This window comes from Podarcis cretensis (genome assembly GCF_951804945.1).
Source record: "Podarcis cretensis genome assembly, chromosome: 1".
Taxonomy (NCBI): Eukaryota; Metazoa; Chordata; class Lepidosauria; order Squamata; family Lacertidae; genus Podarcis; species Podarcis cretensis.
The window spans coordinates 38,070,773-38,087,769 of NC_137170.1; the positions used below are offsets into that span (position 1 = coordinate 38,070,773).

The window sequence follows — 16,997 nt, forward strand, 5'->3', positions numbered from 1 at the left end:
AATAGGATGTAAATAAGGCAAAAGGGTGCAAACAAATTAATCATTCCGGTAGCAGAAGCATTGGGGCAGGCAAGGTGCTGCCTCTTGCAGTTCTGCTGCCTGAGGTGGGTGCTTCCTCCCACCTCATTGGTGGGCCGGCTCTGCTGAGCTAGATGGATGAATGGTTTGACTCGGTATATGGCAGCTGGTTTCCTATGAGTGGAATGGGTGATGCCTTCTGGCAGTTACCCACACCAAGATCCCCCTGGTGTCTAGGCTGAGTACACCAACACCCTCCCCCCCCCCCAGCTTTCTAGCCTGCTAATACTCATGTTGTCCTCCATAAACTGGTGATGCTGGTGATTGACTGGTGTGGGAATCAAGTCATAGGAAGGCTGTTTCCATGCTGCTTAGGGAACCTATGAGCCAGCTGAATTTCAAGGAGAGAGGCAAAATAGCCACATTGTCAGACAGTTCTATTGAGCACACCCGATGACACTGTATTGTGTTTCAGATGTTCAGCACACCTGCCTGTAAGCGTGTGTGTAAATGGAGCCACCGTATCTTTCTGTTTACATGCTGTACATTTGAATCCCAAAGCCTGGATGTGGAATTCTTTGAAAACAGCTGCCCCTTAAAATTAAGTGAAAACAAAATATACCTACTGGAAACAAACAAATACAGTTTGCCAAATACCCCCTCCAAAAAACAAAACAAAACAAAAGCTTTATAGTATGAACAAACAAACAAGGATGCCAGAAGAAATTCAGCTATAGACCTTTGTCTGGAAATGTGCAATAGAAAAAAGGCAAACAAAAGGATTTTTGCACCATATCTACCTCAATGCAACCTTTCAAATAACCACAAGATGGCGATATGTTTCTTTATTAACTCTCTATATGGGCTTATTTTCCACAACTACCGAAATCTTAAAACTTGGTACAGAAATAAACCACCAAGTCAATAAAACAATCCAATTGTAATACACTAATTCTATCAGTTAGTTTATTCTCGCCCATCTCTTCTGCTTCCCCAAAAGCCTTAAGCAAAGAAAGCTCTTGTGCCTTTGACATTCAGCATCTCAAATAAAAATGCAGATGTTTTCAACAGCCATCCAAAAGAAAAGAATAGGGGAGGAATGTGAATATGCTCTTTCTTTTTAATGCCACATGAGCAAACAATCCCTAACCCCTTTGAACATGTACTCTATCACAAACATGTGTGATAAATGTATGAACACAGAAAGCAAATCCCTGAACCATATACAGTGGTACCTTGATTTAGGAACAACTTGGATTAAGAATGCTGCAAACCCGGAAGTAGGTGTTTTGGTTTGTGAACTTTGCCTTGGAAGCAGAACATGTTCCATTTCCTGTTGAGTGTCTTCCATTTGCAAATTGAGTCCCCCGCTGCTATGGGAAAGCACGCCTTGGTTTAAGAACACTTTGGTTTAAGAACAGACTTCCGGACGGGATTAAGTTTGTAAATCAAGGTACCATGGTAGTGACATGCTGTCCCTTTTTACAGTCTATTATACTGTATGTAAGTCCATGACTTTCTGCATAAACAGCACATGCCAACACAGGCATATGACCATCGGTCCTTTTAGAGCGGTAGTATCTGAAGGATCATAATGCTATGCAGATCTGGGTCTGGTCAATGCCTGGATGGGTGACTGCCTAGGAACCACATGTGCATTCTATGATGGTAGAGATGTAAGGAGATTTTTTTAAAAGTCTCCTCTGATTGGCAGGAGGTTTTCTTGGGATGGAGCCTGAGATAGTATGCAGGAAGAGCAGGAAAAGCCCTGCCACTGAGCTGCGACCTGCCCCTTCTATACTGGGTGCCCTCTTAGACATCCTCATAAATGAGGAAATGCATCACCTGAAAAGAGGAAGAAAGAGGGCTGAGATTTGCATAAAATGTACACATGCTGATGGCTATGTATACATTTAGAAATAATTAGTCTGATTTAAATCGAAATACACCTCACCAAAGTGACCAGTGTGCTTGCTTAATCTTCTGACAAGGGGTTGATGGACAGCTTTAAGGTTTCCTTTCTCTATCTTTTAGCCAGACTTGGACTGGAGTGAAGTTCATATAGAAGCCTTTCCCCTGACAACCCTTCAAACAGAAGACTGTTCTCTGCAAAGCAAAGTAGAAGCCTATTCGGCAAACATGTAGAGGTAAAGATAAAACATTTACTAGAACTTCAGTCCTGGCTGAGGAGAAGTGATGCTGTGGAAGGGTCCAGTCTAAGAAAGGTGGTCCATGGTGATGTTCAGTGGCTGCCAGAGGAGGCAGCAATATGTAACAAATGAAATCCAAGACCCACATCCAGAGCTGAGCCAAGCTGGGACTAAAACTGTGGGTTTGCCACGTGAGAGAGGAGACAAGGCGGTCGTGGAGGGAGACAATGGGGGCCACAAGGGCAGAAAGAAGTGGATCTAGCAAGACAAACATCTGGATCTAAGGAGTCACACACTGTGCAGAGAACAATCCCAAGGCAGGAAGCATATTTACAGCCAGCAGCGAACGGGAACAACCCAGCAAAGAGTTTGTGGGGAAATCTGGTCAAGAATCCATGTCTGGAAATATGTCTCCATGATGGGCGGTGAAGTCAAAGCCATACTTGCCTGTTCAGCAGCCAGCAAGGTCTCTGAATTGTGACCTTAGGCTTATATGGAAATAAAGCTAACAATATTTTGTTGCGAGTTATCTCTGCCTAATGTTTGTTGCCCAGGGCTGTGTAGAGGAGTCCCATTTGCTAGCTAAATGCTACGCATTCAGTGGGCTATTCTTCTATATGGTGGGATGCTCCTACATGAACTACGGTAGAAAAATCTTGGTATGCTTCATGGTGTCCTATGGATGCTTCTAGAGGCAGCCAGTGAGGCACTGTGGCAGGTTGCAAAGAGGCTACCACCACCAAGGCAATGATCCAAAGGGAAGGGGATTCCCAATCCCTTCACCAACAGAAGCTGTGAGGGTAGCTGTGTTCGAATTCTCTCCCTCACCATGTGTGTGAGGCTCCTGTGTGTAGGGAGTCCCATAACATGCAAAATCATGTGTGCAGAGCAGCTCCATGCCATGCAAATCCCTCTCCTTTTTCTTGAGCCAAGGAAAATGTGTTCAGGATTCAAGTGTTTGACCCTGCAAGTTTTCTCAAAAGTTGATCGCTTTTGGACTGGAGGGCTGGGGTGGAAACATCTCTCCAGAATAAGTATGCGCAGAATGCATTCTGAATGGAATCACTTTAAGTGGAGCTGAAATTAATCTACTAAATAAAGGTTGCATCTGAAACTATTTAAGCTAGAGCTGAAATGTGACCATTTCAACTAGAGCTGAAATTAATCTAGCCAAAACAAAGTTTGCATCTGAAATTGTAAATTGAAGTCACTCTTGCATTATACTGACACATATTTTTCAGAGGCAGCAATGTCCCCAGAGAGCACATCCATGCCTTTAATATGTAACATCAGAAGTGGCATTCTATCTCATTTTAATTACTTCTGAAAATTTAGGGTAAGTCATTTTCTATTGAAAGCAGTCAAATAAAAAATTGTTTTGAGAGAGGAAGCTTTCAGAGAATCTTTATATTACTTTATCTAGCACTTTGACACCAAACATGAGGATGGCTTGATATCAATTATTTTTAAACATGTGCATTATCAAATATTTTACTTATTAAACTGCATCCACGAAAGCTAATGTGAGTGGAGAGGAAAAAAGTCCCTCACTGGGATTTTGAATGACATAATCCACTGTGATAAACTTTGCCACCATGCTCTGAGCTACTGCTGTACTATTATCACTGCTGCCTTATAGTGTTCTATGCAGGTAGCTGTTCTGAAAATCTGTTTTTCATTCCTTATTTAGACCTCAGATGAGGAACCAATTGTATTTCACATGCTGTTGGGCTCCAACTCCTATCAGCCCCAGACAACATGGCTGATGCTCAGGGATCATGGGACCCATAGTTCAACAATATTTGGAGGGTCACGGGTTTGCCCTCTCTGATTTATACCACTGTTGTAAAGATCTTCACACACACAAAGCCAGGTTTGGTCCTCAGCTACATACAAAATATGCTTTGAAAAAGATAAATGCTTTAGCTGAGTCTCTGAAATCGCTGCTCTTTAAAACTGGCCTTCACAGACATTTATGGATCAGAGTAAAAGCTAAGATTAAAACTGGATTTTAATGAACAAATCCCAGGCCACCAAATGACCACAGGAAAAGCTGAAACCTGGAGGCGATTGAGCTCATATAAAACGCTGCCCATTTTCAGCTCAGCGAACTCTAGCATTAATGTTGAACAGCTATGCAGAACGGGAACTATCTCACTGCATGAATTTTGAGAGAGCTGTCAGCTAAATCAAAGATCCAAAGGTTAAATCTCACACTCTTGAGACATCCTGATGAATTGTGGGACTTGGTGGTAGAGTATGCCATACATGTGATAAATGGATTCCCCCCTCCCTGTTACTTGCTGACTTTGACTTAATAATAAACTCTCCTATAACTATCTTAAAACTTTAGGTATTAGGGACCATAGGGCTATGATGTCGGAGAGGTAAATCATGCATATTGATGTTGTTGCTGTTGTTGCTGTCATTGGTGCATGGCTTATTTTCACATGACAGGTGCTGCCACATCACAAGCCCTACTCTAGGTGGTCGCAAGATGAATTTCAGGGGCATGTGGTTCCGCTAGATCAGGGGTCAGCAAACTTTTACAGCAGGGGGCCAGTCCACTGTCCCTCAGACCTTAGGGGGGGGCGGACTATATTTTGAAAAAAATAAATGAACAAATTCCTAGGCCCCACAAATAACCCAGAGATGCATTTTAAATAACAGCACACATTCTACTCATGTGAAAACACCAGGCAGGCCCCACAAATAATCCAGAGACGCATTTTAAATAAAAGGACACATTCTACTCATGTAAAAACACACAGATTCCCGGACCGTCCGCAGGCTGGATTTAGAAGGCGATTGGGCCTAATCCGGCCCCCAGGCCTTTGTTTGCCTACCCATGTGCTAGATGGCATCCTCAGATCATGACTTATCAGGTTGGTGAGTGTGAAGGTTGTCTCTCAGGGAACCTGATCCCAAGTTGCTGAGGGCTTTATATACCAACAGTATAACCTTCAACTGTTCCTGCTAGAATATTGCTAGTGTTATGTATTCAGTTGTCTGTGTTTACCTGAGCTTGAGTCTGGAGCCCCTGGGTTCTGATTCTATACATGATATCCAGTCACAGAACATTGCAGGATTTGAGGCTCTGCCATTGGCCCTTAAACTCTGAGTTATGATTTGCAGCTTGTGAGTTTAGACAGCCAATCACGTTGGGAGTGGCCCAGGTCTTCAGAAATATATATAAGCAGTTGCTTTGCCCCTGTTGTCCAGTTTTGTTAGTTCAATAAAGGTTTTTGCAGTTATCACTGTGTCTTGCCTTGTGGGAACCCACCTACACTTCACTTAGCCAATACAAATGTAATTTTGCAAGGAGGTGAGGATGGTAATGAAACTGGGATTTACAAATTGGTCCTTCACCAGTCGAATCTAAGGCTTGCATCTGGGGTCAGCATGGCTGGGCATCTGCCAAAGGGGCCTATGGGGGGGGAAGAGATGGGGTGCATTGTGGAAAACACAGGTGTGCTGCAGGTTGGCAAGGATACTGCTTGAACTCTTCATATAGGTCACTGGCCTGGTCTCACCAGATGGGATAAACCTAATAATAATTTCACTGAAACTTCTTTCCAAGTAAGCATGTTTCGGATTGCAGCCACCACCAGATATATGGATGCTGAATTAATTCTGCCTGCTGTTCAGCTGCTCACCTTGAGCTTCATGCTGAGAGCCGGTAGTCTAATTTTGCTATGCTTTGTTCACAAAGTACATTACATAACTGATGTTAAATCCATGAAAGAATGTAATCCACAGTTGTCAGAGGGATAATCAGCAAATATAAGAGGACTGCATATACTATATCATGAATAACTTATAGGTAAAACCTTTAACAAATGGGAGTAATTTTGACATGGGAATTTAAAACGTGCATACACTTATCTGCTCCCAATTCAGTGGTCAATCACTTTTTACATTCAGAAAGACCCATTTCCAGGTAAGGAAGGAGACCCCTATTCCCCCGCTCTTGAGCAACAATTTCCTGACTGGGTTAACAGTCAATCCTTCTTCCCTGGGAGCTCTGTGAATTGTAGCTGGGTGAGGGGAATAGGGGTCTCTTAACAGATCTCAGCACACTTAACCAACAACTGCTCCCATAGTTCTTTGGGCAAACCAATGACAGTTTAAAGTTGTATAAGCACATGGTGTGAATGTGGCCTTGGAACAAGGCAGCTCCCTATGTATGCGTGAGGAAGCAAGCTTCGGCATATTGATCCCCTTGCCAGTTAAATTGCAGTGCAGTCATATCTAGTGCCATACACATTGTGTCTCTCGCACACTATTTTCACAAATCCACTGACTGCATAAATCCTGTAGCTGCGTCAGGAACTTAAACAAACAGGAGCAGTATTGTCACTACTGGGGGGACAGATAACATTCAGGTCAGGAGACTAGAGAGAACAGTGGGTCAAAAGAAAATCACATCAACATCACCAAAGTCCAGTTGTGTACAGGATCTGTAAACTAAATATATAACCATCTTCCACCATGATCAGCTAAAAGCTGGTTTCTGATTCCAGACAGAAAAACAGGAAGAAAAACATTCTGAAACGTGCAACCCCTAAGGTTAAATGCCAGTACCCCCTTTACCTCTACACTGACCAATGGTAGGTAGGTCTCCAACCCTCTCTGATCTGAGATTTGCTTTCCATTTTAGAAGGGAATTACAATTTCAATTTTTCTATAATGAGACATTTTCATTTTAACCCCCCCCCCCAATTCTGCACCTTGAGATTTGAGAGTTGATTTTAGGTGTGTGTGTGTGTGTGTGTGTGTGTGTGTGTGTGTGTGTGTTTCATTTCCAATGTGTGCTTACTACCAACTTGGACTAGTTTAAATAAGCTTGCTCCCGGGCAAAGAGAGAAAATCCTCCTTGCTAATCCTCTGAGCCATTGGCAGTAGCTTTGTGAAGATTTGAGGCTTAATGGTTCAGCCTGAAAGTGGTGTCCCTTCATTACTCCTATATGATTTATCAACTGCCTTTGACACTTTCGACCAAGAGATGGCCTTGAGTCTTTTGCAGAACTCAGATCCTGCTCTGACCAAGCGTCCGATGCATTTGACTGGAGTGTCTTTCTAACCTCCTTTAGCACCCTCTTCCCCCTCAGTTCTGTAATATCCCCCAAAGCTTTTCAATTTCTACATCCTATCACTCCCCCCCAAGCTATTGCTTTTCTACTGATGACACATGATTTTACCTCTTGCTGTTTGTTTAGGAGTTTGGGTGAAAATGCATTGCCTTTAGGAGGAACGCTCTATCTAACTCAGCATTTCCACCCCCCAGTCTAATATATTTTGTTAATTATCTCTCCATTTCTCTCCCTCGTAAAGAGCTTTTGATGGCCATCTCAATGTTTTTCTTTTTCGATTATGTGTTAAGAGTTTGGTAGTTGCTTTGCCATTCGTCAAGTCTCTGCTTTCAAACCCACTTTATTCAGACAATAAAATGTGATTTTATCATCTCTGAAATGTTGCAGAGAGGAGATAGGGAGAATAAAAACTCAGAGGGCAGGAGCCCTCTGATTCACATTAGGCCTGGGTTTATGATGAGTGTTGTGGGTGCGACTGGAGAACATAATGTGCTACTGCATAGGTGGGAGGAGATGAAACTGCTGCCTTTTCTATGGCATCACCCAGCAAGGTGCAAATGAAGTATGAAATAAAAACTCCCTGCCCACTCAGTGCACAGACAGAAAACAGATATTCTTTTAGCCTCACTGCTGAGAGATGTGATTTGCTGTAATATTAAGCTCACACAGAGCAAGAAAAAGCTCCCCAAGTTTTACAGATGGAGAACCGAGGAATACATTATGTCTTGTTGGGCCATCTCGGCTCCCTGCTTGCCCAGCAATCAAGGAAATGCCGCTGTGGTATTCAAGAGCAGATATTTAATCAGCCCAAACTAACCTGAAGGTGAGGTGATCACTGTGTTCAATAACTTGGCGTCAGAAACGATGCATTGAGTGTGATGAAATGTACACAAACGTAGCAGAGGACGAGGGTGGAAATCAGGGCAAAAGAGACAGAAGTCATAACGGAGGGACGATGCTACACATCCACAACAACGGTTTGTTTCATTATGTCATTCACCAGGGCTGCTTGCAGACAGAGTGCCCTGGAGCTATCTGATTGGCCAGGATCTTTCTGCAGTGCACTTTGTCTCCAGTTGTGGAAAACAATCTGGTTTATACAGACTGATGCGCAGGAAGAATGGATGAATGACCATGTCTTACGCCAAAGGCAAGGATGAATGACACGAATACTTTGACACTCAGAGTACTGTATTAGAACGCTCAGCAGTATCATAGTCCTGTCCAGAAGTACTACACATTTATGGCAAGGTATATTATTACCTTATTATGCTGCTTTATTACGCTTTATTATATCTTTATAATGAGCCTGGCTTTATTGTTCTCAGATGTAGCATATATTTTTTATTCTCTTCAGCCTCACACAGCAGGGCTGCAGACACTAGTATAGTATAGGGTTGTGAGTGAGAGGTATTCTAATCAGAGCAGACCAGCCATCATAATTATGAGTGGTTTTTGTGTGAAACTGCATGAATATTTGGAGGAATCTGTGTGTGATCTCTCTGGAACCAAGATCAGAGCACCCTTGATATCTCCTTGGTCACTGCATAGAAAGCCATCTATTCTTGCAATGGGGCAAGACCTGAAAGTAGTCAACATATTATTTTATCTAGTCTTTAGCAGGATACATGAATTCAGTTCTGGTAAGAGAGCAACAACAAATTGTCCATTTCCCCCAGTAAGGAAATTAAAATAGGTTTATAAAGCTGTGGGAGATAGAGCCTTAGGTACTTTTCATGCTATATTTGGGTTTTGCCAGGTTCTGGTCTGATGCTGGATCTCACAGAGATGGTAGGGCAAGGTTGTCTGACCACAGATAGCTTCAAGTGAGCGACTTTGTCCAACATAGGCTTAAAGCAGTCATAGGCAAACTCGGCCCTCCACATGTTTTGGGACTACAACTCCCATCACCCCTAGCTAACAGGACCAGTAGTCAGGGATGATGGGAATTGTAGAGTCTCAAAAGATTTGGAGGGCCGAGTTTGCCTATGCCTGGCTTAAAGTAAATGGAGGCATTTTAAACCTTCAGGTAACCTTCTCCAGGCTTCACCCCTTCAGAACCTTAAAGGGTCAATCCTGTGGCCTGAAGGTAGGCACTCCTCCATTCCATAGCCTCCTTCTTGGTGCTCTCACAGTGCAAATGGAGCAGTGACATTTGGTGGTAGACCCTCATAGTCTGGGAGGTTCTTCTGCCCAACAATCTCAGGTGCTATGGTCTCCTTATATCCAGCACTCAGCTCAGGGTCTGGAAGTTGACCTGGCTCCATATCTGATGCATTTGCAACCTTTGTGCGTCTAGCTTGCTGCTGCATTAAGGGGTCATGACAGGCTTCGCATGTGAAGGCCCGGCTGATACCTTCTCCAAGACACAATGGGAAACTCTGATTATTGGAAATGAATTGTGCTACATTGTTCTCTGCACATGCTATTAGTGATGTTAACTCTTTATTCAAAGAAATGAACAGCTCAGGAGGCCAGACCTATTGAGCACAGCAACTTACCCCAATGAGGCAGTTGTGAAGACAAAAGGTCTGCCACCTTCCCACAGCTCTCCAAGTCTCCTTCTTTCCTGGGTCCTTCCCAAGCAATCTGAGGCTCCTTTGTCTTGCCTGTCTTTGCTCCTCCCTCTTCATTCCTCTTCTGCTCCTGGGAGACCAAGGGTAGGGGGAGGGAAGCCTATCTCAGCAGGAGGGGGAGACACCCTGGATTCTTCACCACCCTGAACCCTCTCTGCTTCTTGGTCTCCCTCCTCTCCTGCTTCAGCTTCTGATTCTGGAATTCTCTCTGCCACAGGCTCTCCCTGCTCACTAAACCCTGTTACCTCTTCAGCTTCTGACACCTCCTCCTCCCAGTCTGCTTCCTCTTACCACTCTATCATCCCACCACCAATCCCCTGGCTCTGAGCCTTCTTCCCTTGGGAGTTCCCCAGCTGGTGCCACCCACCACTCCTTTGCACCCAGCCAGTCCAATCATGGCAGGTAAACACCGACTTCATTATAGATCCTGTCTCTCCAGAAGAAGCCTTGGTTGTGCAGTAAAACACACTTTCGGACCCTGGATCACATTCGAAAGCAGCCTTCCCCAGCCTAGTTTGCTTCAGATGTTTTGGACTTCAACTCCCATCAACCTTGACCATTGGTCATGCTGGTCATACTGATGGGAATAGCAGTTCAAAACACCTGGAAGGCACCAGATGGGTGAAGGCTAGGTGAATAAAGTGACTCCTGACAATAAGCAGTTGGTCCATTCCTAATGTATAACAATGGTCAAAGCATATAAGACTTACTTAGAGTCTCAAGTAATCACTTACCCATTGCAAGAACATCACTTAGAGTGATGTTAATCTCTGCTGAAATGTGAAACAACTTGGGGAGTTAATTTTGAAGTCAATTTTTTATAGGCTTTCTGAAGTTGTGCCTGCTTTGTCTGGGGATGTGTGTGTGTTTCTGGATGTGTGTGTTTTGCAATATAATTTATAATTCCAATTGCATGGAGACTGGCAGAGTGATAATTTTTTGTTTTGTTTCAGATAGTCCGTAAATTCTGAATATCAGAAAGCATTCTCATTGTGACAGTCAAAAGGGGGCATTGGAAACAGGCCATGAATTGTTGCAAATAAAAATAGGATACAGAAACAGTGTATTAAGCGGGTTAATAGAATCTCTCTAATCAGATAATAGAGAACCACACTATAAATTGCTTTCCTCTAGAATAAATATGGCTCCAAGGGTTTGCTTAAATTTGGAATGTTCCACATCATGCTATGTAGGAAGATTATATAACTTTTAATTCATTCTTTTTGCTCTTGTCTGTTCCTAAAGGTATTTGGTCTAATATGCATGATTTTGTTGAATGTACATTTTTATATCAGTCCTACTCTGTTCTTGCTAGGAAGGCTAAGAACTATAAATCATTTTCATGTGGATAAGCTTTGGTATTTCAACTGTCTTTATTTATAGGTTGTACAAGCATGGACACAAAACTAATATATTCATATCCACCTGCTTTGAAATTATGGCCATCTTTATTATTAAAGACCTTGTATTTGGAAATCTTACAATCCAAATGGGTATTTTAATGGAAATCCAACTATATAATCAGCCATAGGAATTTATGGAACATACCTGAAATAAGTATGAAAGATCATGAATGGAACCATTTTTTTCTGACTGGATTTTTTTTTTTTTGGAGCAGGGGAGATGTTGTTTTGTTTCAGCTCAATCTTTGATCTCTCATCTTTATTTCATTGCATTTGCAACATGGGTTTCCATCTTGCTCCCTCAAAAGGAACAGATAACATGAAGATTTATCCCATGGTAACTGACTTCTTGGATCTTACTCTTACAGTGCAACATCACCTTAATGCAACTGCTTAAAGGCAAATTGCTGGTACTAGATAGCTAAAAATTGGGGCACAGAGCAGATACCACATGAAAGGTATTAGAGTCACGACACAATGGTACACATTGCTGGAGAGGGGAGCAGTGTACAGGGCACGCATACCATGAAGAAGTGATTTACACAAGAGGTAGAGTGCTTGTAAATAGGGTGCAGCTGCAGCAAACACTGAAGACGGCTGTAATGTATTCTTCTAATATAATTGATGTATAAGCACCAGTTGTGGCTCCATAAAGGTACTTGTAAAACATGTATAAAATATTATTCTTCCAGCTTCTTCAATAGGCAGTTTCTCTCCAAATTATGGGAAATGGTCACTTAAGTAAAAAGTAGACTTGTTTACTTTCGGTTATTCAGCTATTTATATTTGACAGAGGCCAATGTCTTCAGGCCAATTCACACAATATGTTCTCCCCTCCCCTCTGTGTACAAAGTCCCAAATATTCCTGGTTGTGTGCTCACATGGGCAGATGTTATATATGAATGGGATGAAGATAGATATAAATCAGCAATTCCCTTAATCAGTGATTTTGAATCATTTTACTGTCTGCTCTCGGCAAGACAAGATGCATCGACTAGGGCTGAAGTAGAATGCTCTAATCCTTGTTGTACAGAAAGAAGCTCTGATTTTCCAGGAGCTCAGACTCAACTCGAATACACTGAAGTCTTGACATGGTTCCTCTGGGCAGATCCGCACCAGACATTCAAAGCACATCCAATGCACATTTAAAGCACATGGCTTCTCCCTAAGAATCTGTAGTTGGGAGCTGTACTTTCTGCCTCACAGAGCAGCAATTGGACTTCAGCTCCCATCAGCCCCAGCCAGCATGGCCATTGGTCAGGGATAATGGGAGTTGTAGTCCAACACTTCAACAGGGTCGCTGGCTCCCCAGTCTGTGTCACAGAAACACGCAGTGGTTTTAACTTGCATGTGCATTTGGTGAAATGGGTCAGTGGGTGCTCATTGTGACAGTGTGAATCTAAGGTCCACACACTTTCCTGTGTGGGGAGAGCTATCCATGTAGGGGGTTTATCAGATGTGGAGCAGCATCCAGATTTCCTGCCAATCCACAAACTGAGTAATGAAATGATATCTAAAACACTGTTATGAATGTGTTCCTGAGGTTAAGAGCTCTCTGGCAACTGCCTACCAGTTGTGTTAGCAAGAACTGGAAGTAAGGAACTATGGGGTTTTCTGCATAAGGTACTACGTGTGATCAGATTCTAGGAGAGGATATATTTATTAGGTATTATCCTTCCTCACGTTTGTGAGTGCAGCAGAGTGCCATCCCTTTGCAGCCTAAAAGGGAAGCTTAGATAGGCTAGTTTAAGCCTTTTAGTTGAAGTAATCCAGGATGCTTTAAGGCAGACTGGATTCTCCAGGTATTTCCTCCTTTTCTCCCACAAACAGTCTTGTAAAAGGTAAAAAATAACATTTACTCACTTGGAACACTCGTTGAAGAGTAGCAGATACAGCAGCTTTGTTCAGGAAAGCTTAAAACAGTAATTAAGTTACGAAGACATACTTAAGTCTAGCTTAAAATGGTATCAGAGCTTGGAGCTCAAGTTAGCAGATGTTCTCACATTGCTGGCAAAGTGGAAAGAGGAAGAGAAGAAAGAGGATGTGCCCAGGCAGGTAGGAGAATATACAGCTATGCCCTCTGCCTGTCAGGGCACAGTGGGAGTGTCTCTCACAAAGTCCTCTCCAAGTTTACAGGGAAACTCTGTGAGCTTCAGCTCCTATCACATGCTAATCTAGCAAAACATGAATTATTGGTTTGACTGCACTTTAAATAGCCCACAATGTGCGCCATGATGGCTTAAGCCAAGGCAGGGGCCTGAATTTCTAACAGAAACACTGGAATTCATATGTGCTGTTTCTGCACAACCTCAGTGACATTTGCTAAGACTGCTGGAATGGTTGTGTTCTCTTGCCTTCTCAAACTCCTAACATGGCACTATGCTTTGGTAAGAAGCTCAGTGGGCTGTACCTAAGTGGTAGAGCACCTGCTTTGCATGCAGACGGTCCCAGGTTCAATCCCCAGAAAATCCAAGCAATACTGAGAACGTCTATTGAAATCTTGGAGAGCCGCTGCTAGTTGGCATGTCAAGAATTCCTAGCTGGATGGACCAACGGTTTGATTTGGTATAAAGCAGCTTTCTATTTAAGTTCCACGTTTTTTCCAGAACCATGAGGACTGGCATCTTTCTTTATTTTTAGTGGAAGGATGATTGTTTAGAGGCAGACACTTGCTTTACTCACATAATATTTCTGATTCAAATGCTGGCATCTCTAGGGCAAACTGGGAGCGACCCTTGTCTGAAATCCTAATGTTTCAATCTCAACAAGTGCTTCTGACCTTGCTTTTCAGTATCCAGGTATGGCTTTACCAGTATCCCAAGGGCTGCCATATTATGTGAAGGAAATAAAGTCTCACGGACGCTTGAAAACAGCCACAACTTTATTCCATTATGCAAGTCCTGTGCATTGGACTAAAAGCGGGGTGGGGTGGGGTGACTAAAGCACACACATTCTCCTTGCTTTGTGACTGATCGTAACTCCGTCTTTCACTTTGGTAAACCAGCCAAAGACAAAGAGCCAAGGATATTTATAACGGAAGGAATTTACCTACTGGGTAAATTGGCTGGCTTGTCCTTGCTGAATCACCTGTTCCAATGATACTTTGTGAATTTCATGCCTTTCATGAATACAGAGAGCAGGACAAAATGTTGCCTGAGGAGATGAAACAAAAGGTTCTGTCTGAGACTGTTCTGGAGAGCGTCTGCCTCGTTTGTGCATGTAAAGGCCGCAGCCCAGTAGATGGCAATCTACTCCTGCCACTGAGGCGCATTGTTTTATCGATAGAGCTGTTGGCTCCCTTTTCTCTTTGCTTATTATAATTCATAGAAAGGTTAAAAAATAAGAAATACTCAGAATTCATGGGAAACCTTTGTTAGGTTTAGAAAGGCAGACTACGAGGGGTGGAGACGGCTGCTCTTGTTTATTCAGATACTGGTTAGCCATGTCTTCAAGGGGGAGAAAAATGTAAGGCGAGCTTCCCCATCACTATGAACTTGCTTCAGTCCATTGGGTGTTTAAGTACAGGACACACACAAAGTCATTTCGCCACATTATTGTTCTTCTCTCTTGTGTACAGCGGATCTTTTAATGAACTTCTCAGAAGAAAGAAAATGGCTGGCTCCCTCCCTCCCTCGCCCCCTCCCCTCCTCATCAGTCTCGGGGTTTGCGGTCTCTGAAGAGGTGGGCTGGAAGCCTGAATCAAATGCAAATAAAAGGAGTGTGTATGTGTGTGTGTGTGAGAGAGAAGAACACTGTTTTCATATTAAGCTGACAAACTTGCCACATTAAAATAATCATTCCAGGGAGCAATGTAGGAGCCTAGCTTTCTATTTATGATTCCGAAAAGTATGGTGCCAGAATTTCAGCTCCCACCCCTCACAGAAAGCCTTTTATTGCTAAATAACAGATTTATGCAACTAATCTCTATGATGTTTTAAAAAGCGATACAGACGCAGCACTTTCTTCTTTTTCAGTGGCACATGGGGGGAGTGGGGTGAGGTGGGGAGAATCTCATCTTCTGCTTCTGTACGAAACAGGGCTTAATTATTTGTTAAAGCTCTGAGCCATAGAATTGGTTTTCACTACCTAGTCTCTATCCTGGAATACAATGGGTAACGATAAACGAAACAGCAGAATGCTTCTGAGAATAGTCAAAGTGTCTTTTCCTCCGCAGCAAATAGCTTTGCCCATTCCCACATATTTGGGTATGGAGGACTACAGCATCCACAACAGATGACATGGCTTCCAGGCACCTTTGTTTTCAGAAACTGAGCAAAGGGATGGAATGAGAGGGAAGGGCATGATGATAAGTTTGCATGCAGAAGGTCCCAGCCTCAACCCCCAGCATCTTCAGGTAGGGCTTGGAGAGAATGCCACCAGAAACCCTGGAAAGTCACTGCCAGTCAGTGTAAACAATACTGAACTAAATGGATCAATGTTCTGACACAGTAAAAGGCAGCTGCTTATGGGTGGGGATTTTTTGGGGAGAGGTGTTACATGGTTATTGCAAGTATTTATTTGAGAACACTTGCTTGACCACTGAGTCCTTTAAATAGAACATAGATGACTCTCGGGTACAGAACTTCTACTTAGCTCTTGTGGTATGATGGTTCTGTCATTTATATATATTGTCTATATATATAAAAGGTTTTCAAACTTTATGGGTCCATGGCTCCCTTGACCAACTACATTCGTTCTGTGGCACCCCTGTGGGATGAGCCGGCAGCCCCTCATCCCTTTTCGAACACCCTACCTTGTGGAGTGTTCCCTCAGTCTCCTCTCCTCTCCCCTCTCCTTGGGAGTCCTCTGGGCAGCTGCAGCTTCCGCCCCTGCTCCAGAGAGAGGTGCCTCCTCACACTGGCCAACAGGGGCCTGGGAAGCTCTCCCTGGCCAGCCCCAGAGGCACCATTCACCTGGGGTGCTTGTAGCCAGAGCTGCTGCAACAGACAGCTGTGCAAGCTTTTGGGAGGCAGAGATGCAAGAGGGCATCAGAGGAGGGAGGGGAGGAAAGAGGGACAGAGGGTAGTGTTGCCCACGGCACCCCTGACCATCATTCAAGGCACCCCAGGGTGCCTTGGCACACTAGTTAAAAACCACTGCTCTATACAGTTCTTGTAAGCATGGATCTCTTCTGGAATTATTCCTTTGCTATCTGGCCATCCTGCAAAACAGCATTTAAGATTTGCAAAACTCTATCATTCACACATCTTTTAAATTTAAAGTATGGTTAGGCCTTTCTACTACATGACTTACAAACATATTACAGATAAAATCCTCACATTCCAAGAACCTTATATAATTTAAAACAAATTGCACACAACAGCAACTGTGATTTGGAAGCAAATGCAACTGTGAGGATTGCAAGCCTTCTTGCAACAGTACAAAACCCTTCTAATCCTGAGAAACCAGAAAGTTACTGGTTTTTCCTTATTATTGTTGGTGATTCGTGTATGTGTGTGTGTGCGTATAAATAAATAGTCTGGTAAAAACCCCTGGTTGAAAGGATAAAGAAACTGAAGGTTTATTACGCTTAGCTAGCAAAGCCATTCTGAGTACATATGGCCGTCATGGACTCATGAGGTTAACAAAAGATCTAACACCAGCTGAGCGAAGAAGAAGTGGAAAGGACAGAAGTAAAGTCTGAGGAAACACAACCTACAGTGCAACAAATCATGTCTCAAAAAGGAATCAATAAAGGGAGAATAGATTCCTTTCTGTTTATCACCTCTGACAGGTTCAGGTAACATATTACACGTG

General features: G+C 43.1%; 2 long non-coding RNA genes across 3 annotated transcripts in view; one reads left to right on the top strand and one right to left on the bottom strand.

Moving 5' to 3' along the window:
* Positions 1–16,997, top strand: part of LOC307204248 — a 163,221-nt gene that overhangs the window by 60,773 nt on the left and 85,451 nt on the right. The window contains exons 3-4 of one of the 2 annotated variants that reach the window (XR_013833546.1): positions 2,057–2,165; positions 3,410–3,523. The exons of the other annotated variant lie outside the window; for it this stretch is intronic. This is a non-coding gene — a long non-coding RNA (uncharacterized lncRNA). Of the gene's footprint in view, positions 1–2,056; positions 2,166–3,409; positions 3,524–16,997 lie in introns of those variants that run through there. 2 annotated transcript variants of the gene reach the window in all.
* Positions 989–14,412, bottom strand: LOC307204431. The gene is made up of 4 exons (XR_013833690.1): positions 14,293–14,412; positions 9,763–9,907; positions 1,973–2,124; positions 989–1,863 (listed from the first exon to the last, which is right to left on the bottom strand). It is a non-coding gene; the product is annotated as an uncharacterized lncRNA (long non-coding RNA).